This window comes from Marmota monax, unplaced genomic scaffold (genome assembly GCF_021218885.2).
Source record: "Marmota monax isolate L192 unplaced genomic scaffold, Marmota_monax_Labrador192_F-V1.1 WCK01_AAM20220418_F8-fsc00006, whole genome shotgun sequence".
Taxonomy (NCBI): Eukaryota; Metazoa; Chordata; class Mammalia; order Rodentia; family Sciuridae; genus Marmota; species Marmota monax.
In genome coordinates, this window is record NW_026693712.1 from 32,141,176 (window position 1) to 32,161,193 (window position 20,018).

At 34.5% G+C, this 20,018-nt stretch overlaps 1 pseudogene; it reads right to left on the bottom strand.

The window, feature by feature from the left end:
• Window positions 1–930: 930 nt before the first annotated feature.
• On the bottom strand, window positions 931–2,042 carry LOC124103748 (anamorsin-like; annotated as a pseudogene).
• Between the last annotated feature and the right edge of the window lie 17,976 nt (window positions 2,043–20,018).

Sequence of the window (20,018 nt, forward strand, 5' to 3'; positions counted from 1 at the left end):
ATTCTAGTGCATTCACAGGTCTTGCTCAAACTCAAGGTCACTCAGGGCAGGGGCCAATGGTTGTCTCCAAACTCTGCCTCCCTCAAAGGATTTGGAATCTAGCTAGAATTTAGTCATAGCCATAACTCCAGCAGTGTGGACCAGGGTAAGCAAAAGCAAGCTGAGAGAATCAACACTTTTTAAATCCACACAATCTCTTCAAATATTTGGCAAGATTGGTTTCCAGAACTGTGTGGGTGGGTCATGAGGAGAATAAAGGGGTCTCTTGCTCAGAGACTTCAGTTGGTTTAGAGTGCTCTCCTACTTCTCTCCAAATTCTTACTAACCTGGACTCTTCCACAGTAGAGGAGAGAGGCCATACTTCATAGTACAGCGCTGGCCCTATTTGTGGGGAGACACCAAGTTCCTCCAGAAAGACAGTTTCATGGTCCCTGCTGATGGATGTCTGTGACAGATATCACACACACATACAGAGCCTCTCTTTACAATGGATACACAGAAATATGCAAGTTTAATACCTATAGAGGAACAGAAACGACATGGGACACAAATGCAACACTAAAGTGAGGGGAGGGGAAGGGGTAGAGAGACATGGGATGGGATCACAGTAACTTGTGAGTGACTCCTTTGGTGTTGAGACATGAGACAGTTGACTTGTCACTAAAACTGCATATCAAGTAAACCACCAACTTGGGAAGACAGGTACATGGCAGGGCTGAGCTTAGGAAGGGCCGGGCCTGGAGCTCCTCTCAGAGCCCAGACACTCAAGGATGTCTGGGCTTGAGAGTGTCTGGTCAGTGCTTCTGTAACACCAGGAGAGGGGCCTCTTCTGGGCAGGCTCCCTTCTCCTAACACTAGGTGAAGAAAGAGGCCCTGGCTGCAGGAAGCCAGGCCACCAAGCCTGGGTCTTTGGATAGAAACAGCAGCACTACACACCACTGCACCCACAGCCAGCTTCCCTGTCTACAAGTACCCACCCTGAAAAGGGATTTGCAGTGGAGAGCCAGAGAGTCCAAGGAGGTGGGAGGAGCCACAGTGGTGGGATCTGAGGGAAAGGAGGTGGTGGAAGAGCAGATGTGTCCCATGGATCCTCCTAGGCATCATGAAGATTGCCATCACTAGCAGCACCTTCTTGCAAGGTTTGAAGGCTAGCATCCCAAGGTATGGGCAGTTGGCACAGTGGAAAGCATTGCCCAGGTAGCAGTTTCCACAGGCTGACTTGGCTGGGCATTCTTCTGTTCCTGTAACTTCTCTTTTTCTAGTTCTTCTGCAAGGCCACAGGTGCAGTTCTTACAAGCCTTCCTCTTTTTTCTTTCCCCACAAGAAGCAGCCCATAGGGAAGCAGGATCTGTTTTTTTCAAATCTTCTGGATCCACTAGCTCATCTGAGTCAATGAGATCCATGCTCTCGTCCTCCATGTCATTGGCTGAGAGGGTCCAGAGCTTGGCAGTGGCAGGGTCCACAGCAGGTTTCACCAAAGGAGACTTTTTGGTGATAGAAAGTTTAAGCTGACTGGAAGAACCCACTTCAAAGTTTGGCTTTTTGCCTGTGATCTGAACAGAGAGCAGGCTCTCAGTGTTGCAGCCCAGGTGTCACTGGATAGACTCAAGGACTCAAGGACTCCCGCTGCGGCTCTTTTACTTCCACAAGACCAGAGAGAGTCAGAGCTGAACACAGTTTAGACGCTGTCTTCACTTTGCTATCTTTATCTACAGCTGTCTCTACTGGTTCTTTCAGGAAAAAAACATCCCCCAGGCCGAAGGAGGCGGGCCATCTCAGCCAAAACCTCGGCACTGTGCAGAGTCACACTTCCTGGGACTACACCTGACAATATAATGTCAAAGCTGGATTTCTTGTGGGCAGACGGCAACAGCTGGCTCATGTTCTCCACGAACACTTGGCCTTCATCACCAGTTAACACTTGAAGTTTATCCACCAGATCTTTCAGAGCCTCCACAGGGGATGACTTATCCCAGACCACTGCCACAGCCTGGCTAGCTGAGACCCCAAAATAGGCCATTCCTCCAGTGTTGACAGACCTAAAAGCTTCAGAGATGCAAGATCACAAGAGTTGGCTATGAGGTAGAACCGGGTCTCAGACTCCATGGCCCGAGCTCAGGTCTTTGCCACCTCAGTGATCAGTGCCTGGGGGCGGCTGAGCGACAAAGGAGACAACCCAGGAAGGACAGGGAGCCACAGCATCAGGAGCCCAGGCAAGTAGGTCCAGGGCTGGGCTTGGCCCCTCACACCTGGTTCCCAAGGCATAAGCCCGCCATCCCCAGGGTTCTCCATGGAGCGACCTTGGCTACATTCCTACCTAGGCACGAGGCTGGAAATAGGAAGTGGGCTAATTTTTTTCTTTTATGCTTTGTTATACTTAGAAATTAAACACAAAACCCAAAAGTAACTTTCAGTAATCTCAGAAAAATATTTCCACATAATAGCAGGCATCAAGTTGAGCAAAAGCAAACTCTTTAACTTAAAAAACTGTCAGCACAGTACAGTCTGAATTACCAAGGGCAAAATCCCAGAAGCTATGAAGGATTGAACAATATGTCAATTTGTGTTATTCTACTTGTTATCGCACATTTCGAATTGCCTAAGTTTTCATTAGAAAAACAGAATTCCAATATTTCATTTCATGACCACGAATATCTGTAGGAGTTTCTATATTAAACAACCGAGGGCAGCCATGTTTAAAGGCAGAAAAATTAGGTTGCATGTGAATATTTTACATGTAGTGACAGTTTTTTCAACAAATGTCTCTTTATACTAATATAATATAAATTAGGGCATTTATTTCATAATCAAAAGTATTCTCTCAAGTCATATTTAAGAGAGAAAAAGTTTCTAGCTATACATTGTCAGTAGATTTGAAACAGGTAGTTTTGAAACCTAATTTATTCTTTGCTTTCAGGAATATATTTTCATATGTATTCAATATTACAAATGATTCCCAATGGAGTCTGAAAAAGCACTAAAGATATCAAACAACGAGTTAGTTTATATCTACAATGACAAAGTAATTTGTAATCTTAACTTAAAATTCCAGAATCCACCTATCTACTCGCTTTCCTTCTGCCTAGCCACAAATTACCGAAAGTATTATGGTATTCATGAAAGAATTATCATATTTGAGTCAAAATTATATAGGTTTGAGCAGAGTTTTGTTAACCTGATTAGTCCCTTGCCAGGGCAGAAATCTGTTGATCCCATATGTAAAGCAGGGACAATCATGGTGTAACACGGTTTGGACCACAGTTCTCCAATTTTTTTTCTTTTTCATTTTGTGCTTGCTCTGAGTTTTCTGAACCAAACATCAGTATACAGTTGTGTCAAAGGATGACCTATAGTAAACATGCCTTGAAAGCTGGAGCTGGTGTATTGCTCTGAAGATAGATGAAAGTTCATCTCCCCTCAATTGTTTCACTAACATGCCAGTATCGGCAGGCTGGAGCTTGCCCATCCCCTCCCAGGAACAGATCTCCTTAACTTTCCAGAAAGGCTCGCTCTCTCTCCCCAAAGAAAGAGGGACAGATGAGACAACTGCCCAATATAACCTCTGAGTCTCATAAATTCAAGGTTCTTCTTTATTACAAGCACATGGTAACATCAGGGTCTCACCCTTTTATCCTGTGGGGATTGTGTGTAATGATCTGTTCTTGGATCCAGAGACCTTGTGCATCCTAACAGAACGTGAGAATAAATATATAACCTGAGCAACAACTCACCCCTTTCTCTTGGGTGAAAAAACACAGGATTTGTTCAGCAGGCATTTGCCCAGCAGGCATCAGCCCAACCCCAGAAAACAATGAATATTTCTCATGTCAGAAGGGTTTTGGTTACACTAGTCACCCTTCCCAATGGCTAATTTAGAGCAGAAGCTTAATATGGCTGAAGAAATCCAAGAAGTCATACAAGTTGGCAGTAGTTCTGTGAATAATTTTCCTCCTGAGCAAACAATTTTCCTCCTTAGTCATACTAAGAGAGATTTGAGATTTTGTCAGAGGAGGGTGTGGCACATGAATGTGCAGTGGACAATGTTGTGACCACTGGAAGCAACTCTGAGAAGGAAACAAACATACTGAGAATGGAAGGACAAAGGAATCGCAAAAGATGATGTTCTCATTGACATTTTTAAATGGCTAAATCCATCCTAAACTCCTTCCTTTGTATTTCTTGCTATATATTCAATAATTGCATACCCTTATTTTAAATTTTTTTGGGGTCTATTTAGAATTAAAATAATTCCAGTAACGTAAGAATTTACATCAAAGAACTATGATAGAAATGAAATGAGTGATAAAGTAACTCAAATAGAATCTAGAGGATACCCAGGTAAACAAAATAAACAAAACTATTTGTTGCTGCTATTCTTCCATGACTGCTGCTGATACATGGCCCATAGGGAACATCCTAGATCCATCTGGTTGTTGGTGTGTGGTATACTGTGGGACAATTTGTGGAAACATGTGAAAGAGAGGGGTTTTGAAACATCGGAAAAGATATAATGAAACACATTGGTTGATGACAGGAACATTAGTATAAAATACAAAATAGGTGAAAATTTGGAGTTGTTGCTCTCAAACAGAAACTCTTCACACTCTTAAAAATCAATTATTGATTTCCACACCTGTATGAGTTTGTCAGGATGAACTCAACTACTATGTATAACCATAATGTTCTAATAAAAAATTACTTATAATTCCATAAGCCTTTGATTTTGTGAGTTAATATATATTAGTATTTTCAGCATTAGAATTTAAAACAAATACATTTTTTAATGTACTTGATGAATTCATTTGTCTAGATTTTAATTTAAAAAAACATGTTTTATTTAACCTACTATATAAAATTGCTTTCTTCAAAAATAAAAATGAAATATTGAAGAAAGTGACATTGTTTACATTTTTTTTATTTTGCAAATCACTTTAATGTGTGGATTCTCATATCTTCTGCATTCAAACTGTTTTGATGCTTGTTTGACTAAAATATTAAGAGAAAGTTTTGGTTCTATACAAACATTAATTTGGAAAAGGGAAGAATTTAGTAATAATCTTTTAATATGTGTGTGGATTTTTTGAAACAACACAAAAGTTAATAATTGATTTATTTGTTAAGTTTGATTGCAATGAAGAAATCAACCAAACAAAATCAGCTTAAACAAAAATTAATAGCAACAATTAACAAACATGAAATCTGTTGATCTGTCTTGCAATCAAATTACCTTTTACTAATGCTCACTTTCATAACATCATCTGATAGCTATTTGGAAAATATTGGGTAACTGGGCCGGTAATCTACAAATCAATACATTTCATCATCCATTTATTGACATCACAGTATGATCATCAGAATATTATCTAGATATTAGAAAACTGTCAAGTTCATAGTGGCACACATGTTTTTCCAGCTTTTAATTTTTTCTTGAAAGTTTGAAAATTATCATTGTAACAACTATCATCAGGTATTATTCAAAATGATAGGTTTATGTTATTAATTTTAATTTTTGAGACAATGTCTGTCTAATCTCTCTGAACATTTATAGTACATCTGTCAATTGGGTTTTTAGGTAAAATAGTATTCCACTATAGATGCAGGTAGTTGCCCTTTCATCTTAACAATTGCATCAGCATCTAAGTAAGATGCTATCTTAGTAAAATACTGATGCAATTGTTAAGATACACAGGCATCTAGCTACCCAAGTTGAGAAAATCACACACAAACCTGTAAGAACTCTGTTTCATATGCAAGTAAAGTTAGGATTCCATTTCTAGGGAAAGGGATATGTGTCTTTATTCAAAAGTATATGCTTTCTACTGATATATTCCAATGTATTTTTAACTGCTAATAATAATGAAGTATTCATTTTTACACTGGTTTAAATCTTAATTTTCATTTGTACATGCCTCCAAAGAGCCTTTTCAAGGTATTCATTAAGACGTGAAGAATTTATTTAAAGAATTCATATGCAAGTGTGGATGTGAATAAAAAACACTGGATCCACCATAGAGTAAAATCCCCTTCTTTAAGGAAACCAATGATACAAAAGTGGGAAATTTATAATCTATGTTCTTACTTTGCTTTGTCAAGATATGAGACATTTATAAAGGATTAAATGTACATGTATGTACATAAGTTAGCAGATTTGTTTAGTCATCTTTTTATTTATTTATTTATTCTACTGTTGTAACCAAAAGATCTGACTAACAGTTTTAGAGGAAGAAAAGTTTATTTGGGGGCTACAGCTTCAGAGGTTTCAGTTCATAGATGGCCAACTCTATTCCTCAGGGCTCAGGGTAAGGAAGGACATCATGGTGGAAGAGTGTGGTGGAGGAATACAGACAAGGACATAGCCACCAGGAAGCAGAGAGAGAATATTTTACTCAACAAAGAATAAATAAACTCCAAAGCACACTCACAGTGACCCATTTCCTGTCATATCTTACCTGCCTATAGTTAACACCCAGTTAAACTCTATAAGTGCATTAATGCATTTTTAATTTAATCTCTAGTTTAAAAAAAGTTTAAATTCTAAACTTTTATGTATTGCCTCACATGTAAGCTTTTGGGGGATATCTCATAGCTAAATCACAATACTCTGCCCCTGTCCCCCAAACTGATGCCCATATTACAATGCAAAACACTTTTTACTTCATTTTAAAGAGTCTCCATGTTGTTAACAATTCCAGGATTGCCCAAAAGTTCAAATTGAAAGTCTCCTCTGAGACTCAAAGGAAACGCTCAACATGAGCCCTTGTAAAATTCAAAAGCAATATATATATATGCATAAAAATATGTGTGTGTGTATATATATATATATATATATATATTATGGCATATAGTAAACATTTCCATACCAAAATGGAAAATTAAGGCTGTTAGAGTCTGTAAACAAGTCAGGATGGCACCTGTCATTTTGCCAGAGAAATGTTAGGGTCTGTAAACAAGTCAAGATGGCGCCTGGCAAAATGCCAGAGGGAGTGGTTTGTGAAGTAACGCCAGCGAGCCATTAAGTGTGGAGATTTCTTATTGGTTGACTGCTGTATCTAGTTTATGCTAATTAAGATAAGCTGTGTGGAATGTATAAATATCCCTCTGTTGTCCTACAGTAAACGGCTCCCACTCCTGCTGTATCGATCTACACAAGTTGCTCCTCACCCACGGGTTATTCTGCTGCATAAGGCCATGAAAAGAAGAGATAGGACCAAAGCAGAACCAAAATTCAGCTGGGCAAACAAGGCCTATAGTTTCAAATCCAGCATCTGGAGCACATGACATCAGAATATTCTCTCTAAAGGGCTTGTTTAGCTCCACTCCTATGCTTGTGCTGGTTATAGTCACATGGTCTATGTGTTGGCTTATCTGTGCTCAATTCCTGCATATTTCCTTAGAAAACATTCCACAGTATTGGCATCTCTTAATCTCAGAGGTCTCCACTGTTGTTTCAGATTCATTCTTAAATCTCCATGCATCCCTCTCTCAGGGTAGACCTACAAGGGCTCTGATCCTGATGCACTTTACTTCACGCCCCACACCTTCCTTTGAAATCTTGGTGGAAATCTCCATGGTATCCTGACTCTTGCACCCTGCATTCCTATAGAACCAGCACCACAGTGTTGATGCCAATGTTTGCAACCATCAGGAGCAGTAGCCAAGCTCTAGGGATGATCTTAAACATTGATTGCAAATCATTTTCCTAATTTGCCTGAATACAATCATCATAAAAAGTCAGGGCATTAATCATTATCCACAAAAGCAAAGATAAATTATGTCTTTAATATAGTGTCTTGTAGATGTTTTTGCCTAATATTACTTATTGTTTTTTTTAATGTGGTGTTGAGGATTGAACCCAGTGCCTCACACATACTTGGCGAACATTCTACCTCTGAGCCACAACCCCAAGCTACAATATTTTTGATTTATTTGCTTTGCCTCAATGCACAACTGACACACTGAAAAAAGTGGGCCTCTTTCTGCTCCCTACCCTATTTTTTCAAATTAACACATGTCATATCCCAACTATGTGGTTTGATGAATATTGTGTAGGGTTATCCAGGGTACTTCAAATTAGCAAGGGTAGTAACATTTTTTTTTACTTACGTTCTATATAAATGTACAATAAAATATTATTAAGTTTGATTTTTTGGTAGAAAGAATAAAAAGAATATAAAGATATAAAAGCCAACTTATAAAAAAAATTGGAGAAAAATTTATTACCTAGCTGATTGGTTAATTCTGGCCAAGTTATTTCAAGTCTCCAGGTCTTCAATTCCTAATTTGTGTAAAAACTAACTTTAAGATAGGTAATCTTGCCAAGATCATTGAAATGTCATGTGTAGCTAATAACAAAAAAAAGATAGGTAATCTTCATGTTTTTGAAGACATATATTTGTGTGTGTGTATATATATATATATATATATATATATATATATATATATATATTATATATGTTCAAGTGTCTATTCATGTATATTTGAATATATATTCATATATATTTGAAGAGTAGACAAAAATGTTTGCTATTGTTTATTTGTCATTTCTAAAGCTAGAACTTAGTAAATTCACATTACTATTAATGGAAATAAAGTTTGAAAATTAAATAAATGGAACTAATAATCTCAGTGATTTTGAAATCTACAAAATTAAATTCAATAATAAATAAATACATGAAAGCAAAATATTTCTAAAAGGTGTATTTTTCCCCAGGCATGATGTTGCACACTCATAATCCCAGTGGCTTGGGAAGCTGGGACAGGAGGATCACAAGTTCAAAGCCAGCCTCAGCAATGGCAGGGCAGTAAGAAACTCAGTGAGACCCTGTCTCTAAGTAAAATAAAAAGTAAGGCTGGGGATGTGACTCAGTGGTTGAGTGGCCCTGAGTTCAATCCCCGGTACTCCCCACAAAATTAAAAGGTATATTTCTCATTTTTGTTTTTTAAAATTATCATAGTCATAGTGATAAAAAGACTCTGCAGTAAACTCTTAGGTATGTCATCTTATTTAGTCATGGCTGATGTGCTTATCAATCATATTTTGACACATATGACAAGTCAAATACAGTAGAAAAAGTACTTGCCAAAATACCTAAATTATTCAAACATGGGAAGATTTATTCATAAAAATCTGCATAAGAAACCCTCGACATTTATTAGAGTGATTAGCGTATAATGCAATTTATAAGGCAAAAATCACTCTTTCATTAGAGATATGGTACATGTATATTTAAAATATTCATATGTGCTTTCTAATTTCATTGGAAATTCAGAGACTAAAGGAATTTAGAATAGTAATGGGTAGAATTTGTGTAGTTTATTTATGTTATTATTGTGGTGTCCTTAAATTATGAATAACATAAACTATTTTAAATTCCTCAAATTAGGATGTCTTTTGCTTTATGATGAATGCTTGAAGTATTTAGAGACTCTTTAAGATATTCCAGGGCTGGGGTTGTAGCTCAGTGATAGAATGGCTGCCTCACATGTGTGAGACACTGGGTTTGATTCTCAGCACCACATATAAATAAATAATTTTTTTAAAAAAGGTCCATCAACAACTAAATAAATATTTTTTAAAAAGCTAAAAAAAATCCCAAATTGTATCGTCAACTTAAGGTAAGGAATAATAAATGAAAATAATCTTTTGAAAAATATATGTGAATAATTGAAATTGATAGAAAAAAATTAGTTAAATAAAAACATTTAGTCCCATAAAAGCTATTTTGTCTTCAAGATATTGGTAACAATTTTTTTCACTTCTCATGTCTTCATATATATTTTTGGTCATATCTACCAACTTCTTCATCTGATTAGAATAAAGTAACATCATGAAATTTTATCTGGTCGTAGAGTTTCTCTCTTATATTCATGTCTAGAAAGAAAAACAACTGAAAAGAAAATAGAATTTTGCTATATTTTGTTCATTTCCTTAAGGTATGTTTTCTAATATTCTTTTCTTGCTGTATTTACTCTAAACTACTTTATCTAGTCAAATCAAAATTTCTTCAATGGAAAGTACTATTTCTGGAGACTTAAGAAAACAATATATTTTTCTAAGTTTGGAAAAGTGTGTTAGAAAATAATCCATTATGCTTAAAACTTTAGATCCTTTTCTCACATTCAGGTAAAAACGTAGTTAGGTCAGTCGTTTTTATTCTAATGGGCAATGAGATTATAGCCAAAGTTTTAAACTATTGTTATAAATCACAAATATATGTAATATATTGTATTATTAATCAATACAATCTTATGAGATAAAATAAACACAAAATTAGAAAATCATTCCAATATATATTGTGAGCCATCATAAAATGTAATAAGACTTTCTGAAGATTAGGATGAGACAGTAGAAAAGAGGAAGATTTCCTGAGATATACAAAGTAGTATATATATATATATATATATATATATATATATATATATATATATATACATATATATACACACACACACACAAATATATATATATATATATGTATATATATATATACAATATATATATATATATTCTCTGTGATTTAAATAGCTTGAGCAGTCTTTAAGTCAGAGAGAAATCTTCCAAGTTTCAAACACTGATGGCTAAGCTACAGAGCACACAGCAATTCCTGAATATATATTTTAGAAAAGTGGTTGATCAAAACTCATATCTTGATGATCCCACTCTCACAACATTTAAAGTGGTGAACAGAATTTAATTAAAATCTGTATTCCTATATTTAACTAAATCTCAGCTATAGATTTAAAAACCTCATCTCTCCAAACTAGTAGATCACAGAAGACACACAAATTGGGGGAAGGGAGAAAACTTATGTTGAAGGCTCTACATAATATAAGGGGAAGAGGGAGAGAAATTTCAGCTATCTTTTCATGAAAAACTGGATCACTAAAAACAACAGAGAATTTTTAAAGAACTAAAAGAAAAGGAAAACATCTAAAATTCAATACTTTTGAAAAGTGAAATAAAGAATCTTAGAAAAAATTTAAGTTTGCTGTAAGCAGTAATGAACTATAAGAAAACTAAGAGAAATTATTCAAATTTCTGAGAAACAATACTATATGAAGACTAAAAAGGAAAGGACTCAAATTTATAGTAATTACAAAAAAGAAATTGAAACCATGTAAACAATTACACTGTCATCTGGTTAAATAGTGGAAGCATAGTATTAATTGTCATGATAAAGAGTAGTTTGTATTTCTGAAGAAAAACATTAGGATATCTGAAATCAGGAAGAAGGAAATATGTCTACATTTGGGTGTCTTGGAGTTCCTATAACTTAGAATTCATTGAGATTCATAGGTCTTTATGTTCATCAAATTTGCAATATTTCCAATGATTATTTTTTTTCAAATATTCCCTCTGTCCTTTCTCTCTGTTCTTTTTGGGACTCCCACAGGGAGTTATCTCATAGGTCCTCACTCCATTTAATTTTATTAGATCTTTTCTATTTCTGTTCCTTGGAATCAATCAGTTCCATTTTTCTACCTTTGTATTCTTCTGCCTACTCAAATCTTCTTTTGTTTCATTTTTCCAGTAATTTTTATAATTTCAGTTGTAATTTTCAGCTTCAGATTTTTTTATATTTATTTTTAATAATCTGTCTTTTATTAATATTTACATTTTATTCCTATATTGTTTCTTAATTTTATGTATTTATTTAATTCTTCCAGCATTGAGAAGTTTGTTTTAAAACCTTTGTTTAGTAGATTTGCCATCATGTATCTTCTCGGGGATAGTTTTTGTTGATTTTTTTTAAATTTTGATATTTATTTTAGTTTCATTTTAATGTAAAATAAATCCTGTTTCTCTGTATGCTGTGATTTTTTTTTGTTTGTTTGTTTGGTGAGTTGTTGTTGAAAACCAGATGTTAAAATATAATAATGTATTGTCTCTGGAAATTATATTCTACCTTTCCCCAGTGTTTTGCTTCTCTCTCTCTCTCTCTCTCTCTCTCTCTCTCTCTCTCTCTCTCTCTTTCTTTCTCCCCTACCCCCTCCCTTCCTTCCTTCTTTTATTTATTTATTTTTCATGAGCTGACTCTGTGCTGAAGATAGGCCTGAGGTATTAAGCCTTTTCAGGTCTTTTCAGAACTTGTCTTATTTTCTGGGAATGTTCAGTGACCTTCTATTTCCTCTATAAAATGTAGTTGCTTTTGAATGTTCTCATTATTAATGTCTGGCTTCTGAAAGGAAAAAAAAATAAAATGTGGTAAGTATGCTTAACCCTTCAATTGCTTGGAAATAACTTCAGTCAGAAGAGGAGGGCTTACAACTGTGACCACTCCCTCTTTCTACACACCTCTTTGATTAGAAACTGCCATAGGTGTTCACAGCAGAGATTCCCAGTATTTGTAGGACAGGGTCATTTGTCCAATTTTGGTCCTGCAAACTGCATGGAAGCTGCTCCAAGAATAGTTACATAGTTACCTGCAATGGGATTGTATGGTGACTGGGCAGTTGTTACCGTGCCGAGCTTAAAATGACTGTAACTAACCATAAACTACTGTGTAAGCCTCCCCTTGGAAGTTGTAAGTCTTCCAAAGGCTCAAGAGCCACAAACTAGTTACATTAGACAGATTTGTTCAGTGCAATTATTGTCTAGGTGAAACAGAATCCTTGTGCTTACTCTGCCACCTTCCTAGATTCCTTTCTAAATAAGATAAATTGTTCTCTATAAAACAATACAGGAAGTACATAACAGAAGTTTTGATTTAGTAATAATATCTAAAGATATTTACATAAACTGTCTGATAACTGTTTAACTTCATTAATAAAAGAAAATTAGACATTGCAAAGAAACTCTATTTGTGCAATAGCATCACTGAGCATTAAAATGGGAGATAGACATAAGTCGAGTTTTATTTTATACCTTGAAAAGTATAACATTTTTATTAGTTAGAATTGCAGTTCTATGAAGAAAACAGGGAGATAAATATTATAGCTTTAGATATTTGCACACAAATGAATAGAAGTTCTGTTTAACCAGATTGTATCCTTTCAAAGGAATTTCTGCAAAGAGTTCACTTTATGTTATTTCCAACATGAAAACATCCTGCTTCCACAAGTTTCAGAGTACTCAAACTGAATAGTCAAAAACCATTTAAAAAATAATAATTGCACATTTTATTAATGCTAGATGATTTCCTAAGAGGTCAAGAAAAATGATCAATTAGACAAAGTTCTTTTTGATGAACCAGTCTATAAAACTACTGACAATTATGAAAATACACCCAATATAGTATGAACAGATCTATAACAATGTCTGTAACGACAGATATATTTAGGACATAAAATTATAAAATTAACATTGATATAGAGTGTCAAACATCACAAAACGTTGTACAAGGTAGAATCCTAGAAATGTGAAGAAGATAAAATAGCAGAAGAGAGAAAAATAATCAAGTCATTAGAACTACTGAATATAATGGGAGGAAATACACAGACCAAGTTTGTATAATAATAATAATAATAATAATAATAATAATAATAATAATTACCACATAAATATACATTAAATTATAAGACAAAGCAATATCTCCAGCTAAATACTAATAATCTTATATTGCTGGAATATGATATCTAAAGATTAGGGAACAGCAACAGATGAATAAAGGAGATAATTTAAGGTGCCAATTGAGTAATCCAGCCCCCCCCCCCAAAAAAAAAAAAAAGAAATCATAAGGGCTTATGCACAAGCCTGTAGAATACAACTAGAAAGAAAAAGATAAATTCAAAACATATTTAAGAAATAAGATTTTTGAGATTTGTTTTTTATTGGGAAGTAGTTTTAAACTCTGGTGCCTTATTGATCTGGAAACAATTATAATAGCATGTATTAGTAGAAGAAATAATAATCAAAACTGTTTACATGCTGGACATTACATTTGCATGCTTGCCATTTAAAGACTTATGTTTTTAAGTAAATATATTGTCTTTAATCTGAATATCTTATTGATGGATATCTAGAGGAACATACTTAAGATTACAGAATTATAATCAACAACAAAATATAACATATTTGAAATTTAATCAATATGATTTTACTTAAAAAGTCAAAATAACTTAATTGCATCAAATGGTGGGCTTTTTTGTTTGTTTTGCTTTGTTCTGTGTTTTCTCCCATACTGGAAATTTAACCCTGTGTACGTTATCATTGAACTATATTCCCCATCATTTACTTTTTTTTTTCACACAAATGGAACACAACTTTTCATTTCTCTGTTTGTTTGTACACGATGCAGAGTAATAGCATTTGTATAATTGTACATGTATGTAGGGTAATAATGTTCGTCTCATTTTACCATCTTTCCCACCCCACACCCCATCCTTTCTCCTCACTTCCCTCCGCCCCTTCCAAAGTTGCTTCATTCTCCCACCCCACCCCCTCCAGCATGGATTAGCATCCACTTATCAGAGAAACCATTTGGCTTTTGGTTTTTCATGATTGGCTTACTTTGTTTAGCATAATATTCTCCAAGTCCATCCATTTACTACAAATGCCATAATTTCATTTTTCTTCTTTAAGGCTGAGTAATATTCCATTGTGTACACACACCACATTTTCTTTAGGCGTTCATCTATTGAAGGGTATCTTGGTTTGTTCCACAGCTTAGCTATTGTGCATTGAGCTGCTATAAACATTGATGTGGCTGTCACTGCAGTATGCTGATTTTAAATTCTTTGGGTATAGACTGAGGAGTGGGATAGCTGGATTAAATGGTGGTTCCATTCCAAGTTTTCTAAGGAATTTCCATACAGCTTTCCAGAGTGGTTGCACCAATTTGCCATCCCAACAGTAATGAATTAGTGCACCTTTCCCCCCTTATCCTCGCCAAAACTTATTATTGCTTGTATTCTTGATAATTGCTGTTCTGAGATGAAATTCTGGCATGAGATGAAATCTTGGAGTAGTTTTGATTGGCATTTGTCTAATTGCTAGAAATGTTGAACATTTTTTCATATATTTGTTGATTGATTGTTATTTCTTCTTGTGAGAAGTGTCTGCTCAGTTCCTTAGCCAATTTATTGGTTATTTGGTTTTTTTGGTGTTAACTTTTTTTGTGTTCTTTATATATCCTGGAGATTAGTGCTCTATCTGAGGTGCCTATGGTAAATATTTTTTTTTCCCATTCTGTAGATTCTCTTCATGTTATTGATTGTTTCCTTTGCTGAAAGAAGCTTTTTAGTTTAAATCCATTCCATTTATTGATTCTTGATTTTATTTGATTTATGCTCTTTAGGAGTCTTGTTAAAGAAGTCAGGTTCTAAGCCAACATGATGAAGATTTGGGCCTGCTTTTTCTTCTGTTAGGTGCAAAGTCTACTTTTTGTTTTGAGGCAAAGTTTCTCTAAGTTGCTGAGGATCTCACTAAATTGCTGAGGTGAGCCTTGTACTTGTAATCCTGTGTTAACCTTCAGAGTCACTGGGATTATAGGCATGCTCTGCAACACCGAATTTAGAACAATGTTTTCATGAAGTGCAAAACTTTTAAATTCTCTTTTCTAATTGGAAAACATACCCTCCACATGTCCCCCAAATTTCTTTGGTGTTAATCAAAATAACAAAATTAAGTAACAATTCCTTTCTGCAGTGCACAGAGACATTTTAGCTCTTTTTCTCATAAAAACAAAAGCACAGCAAATTTTCTTTCTTTGAAGTATGCATATTTTTTAACATCTCCATCTGTGTCCCCTTCTACAATGTAGCTAATTAAATTCTTGTTTTCTTGCATGCTATAAGTGGAGCTGTAATGTGCTGGTTACTAAAAATGGCTGAAGTAACATAATTCTTGTTAGAACTCATTGATTACAAACTTGCTCACACTGCAATCAAGCAATAGCAATTCTTGTTCTTACTAAAAAGGAAATATACTAATTAGTAAAAACCTGATTCAAAATATTTCATTGTTCAATAATGGCATTTTGGGAGCATAACCCTACCAGTCATTCTGTTGTTAAAGAAAACTGAAAGTTTTAATTTCATAAAATAAAGAATATTTATGAGGAGAACTCTACCCTATTTAGCTTCTTTTAAAAACACAGCCAATATCTAATAATATCTAAAGACTTTGTATTTTGCATGCACAGACACACATAAACATACATATGTATATATACACGTCTATAATTATTAGATAAAATCTAAGAATATTCATTGATTGTCTTTTGCTGTTTAATAGACAATCACAAAAACTTCTGAATTCAAGCATCATTTTTTAGTTCACCGTTCTTGGGTCATAAATTTGGGTTGGGCTCAGCAGGTGGGTTCTTCTGATGGATTAACCTCATCTACCTTTGTGTCTTCAGGCTTTTAAGATTTTACTCTTGGCTGAAACTATGAAAGAAAGAGGGTTATGGATCTCTCATCATTCATCCGTTTAGTCTGGATGTGATGTCAGATTTCAAGAAAGAAAAGAATAGGAGCCCCAATTCTTAGTTATGACTCAAACCTCTGCTTGTCACAGTCATGTGCTATAGTCCCATTGATGAGACCCTCTGCTTGTCACATGTTTGCTATGGTCCCATTAATGAGACTATAACACATGACCAAGTATTAAATCAGAAACAAAGGGAATTTACCAAGGGGCTAGGGATACAGGGACACATTAACAAATTAATGCCAGTAATTCACAGACTACCATAGTAATTAGGCTACCTAATTACCAACTTATCTATCTTTAATTTGGAAATACATGTGATTTTGTTAGCTATAGTGCAGACAGATCCTCAGGGTCCCAATTATTCCCCTTTCTTCTACCCATGCCTTGTATAATCCCTCTACTTGAGTTGTGTAGATTACAGCAAATAGGATGCCATTTCCAGGGTTATGTTACATTTTATAGGAGTCTGTTTTGATAGCCATCTCACTTTGGCAAATCTTCTTGCCATGAATAAGCAAACTGTGATAATGTGAACTGCCTACATATGACAAGGTCCATATGTCAAGGAACTGTGGGTGAATTCTATAAGTTGGAGACAGCTACTGATAGACAAGGTGAGTAGTGGGAACATGAGACTAGTGAAATAATTCTATAAAATGGCCCCAGTGCATTGACCACCACATGTTTTCCTCTTTGAAAAGCAATTTACCTGCACCCTTGCTGGCTTAACTGGACAGTATATGTTACATTCTTCAGCAAACTACCTGTTATCTGCAGGAGAACTGCAAGCATGAAATGCTAAAATGCTGCTGATAAGAAGAAACACAAATTACCCTGAAAGAGGGGGTGACTTTTGTGACCCTATCACAGACCAGACCCTGGAACTCAGGAAGATAATGATAATTTCCCTCAACTGCAAAATCTGTAAGAACAGATTCCAGTTAGAACCAGTCCACATAAACCAAAATAAGCTAGAATTGTTATGACAGTGGGGACCTGAATGTATGTTGTCATCTCGCTTTCAGTCAAAAATCAAGCTGTGGATGTGAGACTCTCTAGAACTTCCCTGTTACCAAAAATAAAACTGGAGTGCAGGAGAAGCACACTGTTGCAATGCTGAGAGGACCCACTCTCTCCCTTGAGAGTATCTCCTTTCCCCCATCTTATCCCTTCTAATAAACTTATGCTTATTACTTTGAGGGATCTGCCCAAGGATTTTCAAACTTGAACTCAAGAATCAGGGTTTGAAGAGGGCCACAGTTTTACCAGAAGGCCCCAGCCCTCTAGAACTACCAAGAATATAGTTTAGAGTGGATTCTTACTCACTTAAGTCTCCAGATGAAAATATAGCTCCAATTAACATCTTGAATGCAGTCTTGTGGAGACCAATGTAGACGATTCAGCTAAGGTGGGCATGGACACTGAAATTCTGAGAAAGTGTGCTGTTTTAGACTTTTAAGTTACTGGTATGTTGTTCCACAGCACCAGAAAATAGAGGCAACTGGCAAATATCACCTCTAGTTAACATCTACTTAATTTAGCCTTTGTTAATGTTGTTTAAGACTATTTTTTACACAAAGGTTGTCAAAACTATAAAAATGGTTTTATGTTTTGTGAGTAAAAGAAACATTGATACATCATCCCAATTCTGTTAACATATTTTTACATTTTTTTTTCTTCAGAGCAAGCCAAAAGTCCTATTTAATCAAGTTGGTATAGGCTTAATTTAAACAAATTGAAAAGTATTTCTTCTTAATGGTCAGCAGAACCTGGAATATTTTTTCCAAAAGAGTGAAAATAATCAATTTCATTTTCAATGTACAAAGTATTGTGAATTTACAGTAGCAAATCTCTCCCAGTTAATTGTTATTTAAACCAAAATTATGTTAAAGTTATGCAAAGCTCTTCACTTTTTATGCCAAGGATATATGTATATATTCAACAACCCAATAATGAATTGGGTAAAATCATGGGCTAAAATAAGCTTTTTCATTTGTGACCCTCAGAAAAAAATTAATACCAAAATTATATACATCAAGATTTGTTAAATAAGAATATTTTAGTTTATCATTTTAGCTTATCAGAATATATTTTCAGTAGCTAGTTTTATTTTCTTCTGACATTATTATTTTAAGAAAATGCTCTTCTTAACATTTTGTTTTCATTTTCCATAAATACACTCATTTAAATGTAGTTCAAAATAATTATCAGACTGGAGTGATCATTGTGATTGTTTACTTGAAAGCATCCTGTATCCCTAAAATAATACTATGGTGATAATGTCAATGAATTAGAAGTTCAATGGATTGAAAAGAAAATATTTGGAAGCTGAAAGCAACTGTTTAGAGTTAATTTTGTAAGAACTGTACCATTGTTTTATCTTTAAAATAGCATATCTTCCTTTTTTAAATAAAGTTTTTTTCCAAAATAAACATGTCTATTAGAAATACAAATTTTAAAATCAAGCCTTAAATGCTACATAAAGAGATTACTTAAGATAGGTACCTGTTTTAAAAGAAAATAGAGTTGTCTTCCAAAGTTATCAGCAGCATAGCCTGTCCAGGAAGAAACCCATTCCTGTGACAACAGCCTGAGCCCAGGATAAATGACATGCAAACTTTTAGTAAGGCATAATAGTCACTCAGTGTCATAGACAGATGATACAGTATATATTTTCCTTAGTATTATTTTAAGATTCTATTTAAAGTATATATTGTAGAGATAGAACAAAGAGAGCAAAGAAGAATACAGATTTAATGGAAAGTGTTTTTAGTTTTAAAAGCCACTATGGTGTTATTTAGAAACTAAGTCACCCACAAAAAAAGTACAATGATGACTAACATCAAAATGTTGTTGTGGCAGGAAAGAGTCTTCATGGGCATGAGCAAGAATCTGCCAGTGTCAGTTTGCATTTTTTGAAGAGCTAGGAGCTGATTAGACAGAGGAAAATTCATGATTATATTGTGTATACCATTCCACAGTTTCATGAATTTTTCTAAGTCATTTACTTGAGGACAGATTTCAGCAAAAGCCAATATATCTCATTTCATTTAGGATGCCAAGATGGTGTGACATTTTTGCAATTGAGATAGTATTGGTAGAATAACACAATTCAATTCTTGATAAATATCATTTTCTCAGCCAAACTAATTTAAAGTTTGAGAACCACAAATTCCATTGCAGAGAAAAAAGGACAGAATAAATAGAACCATGGTGAGTGGAGAGTATTCACTTTTCAAAGAATGAGAATCAATTAAATCATTTAATTTTCACTCTCTTCAACAATAATAGCAATTAAAAAAACAAGAATGTTAAATGGTAATGCATTTGAGCAGAACAAACAACAGATGTTCAAGCAGTAATATTTGTAAAAAATTAAATCTATGATGCTGTAATGTTTTTCAAAATAATCACTTTTATATAAACTGAATTCATCACATGAGTAGGATAAATAAGTTTTAACCTCATAGAATAGATGAAAAGAAAAGAAGTTAAAAATGATCTAACAAAATTTTCTTATATTGACAAATGAAATAGAGCACAGATAATCAATAACTCACCATAAATTTTTAATTATAGCAGATTTAGAACAAAGGATCAAGATATTTGACCTTAACCATTTTTTAAAATCTATATTATACTG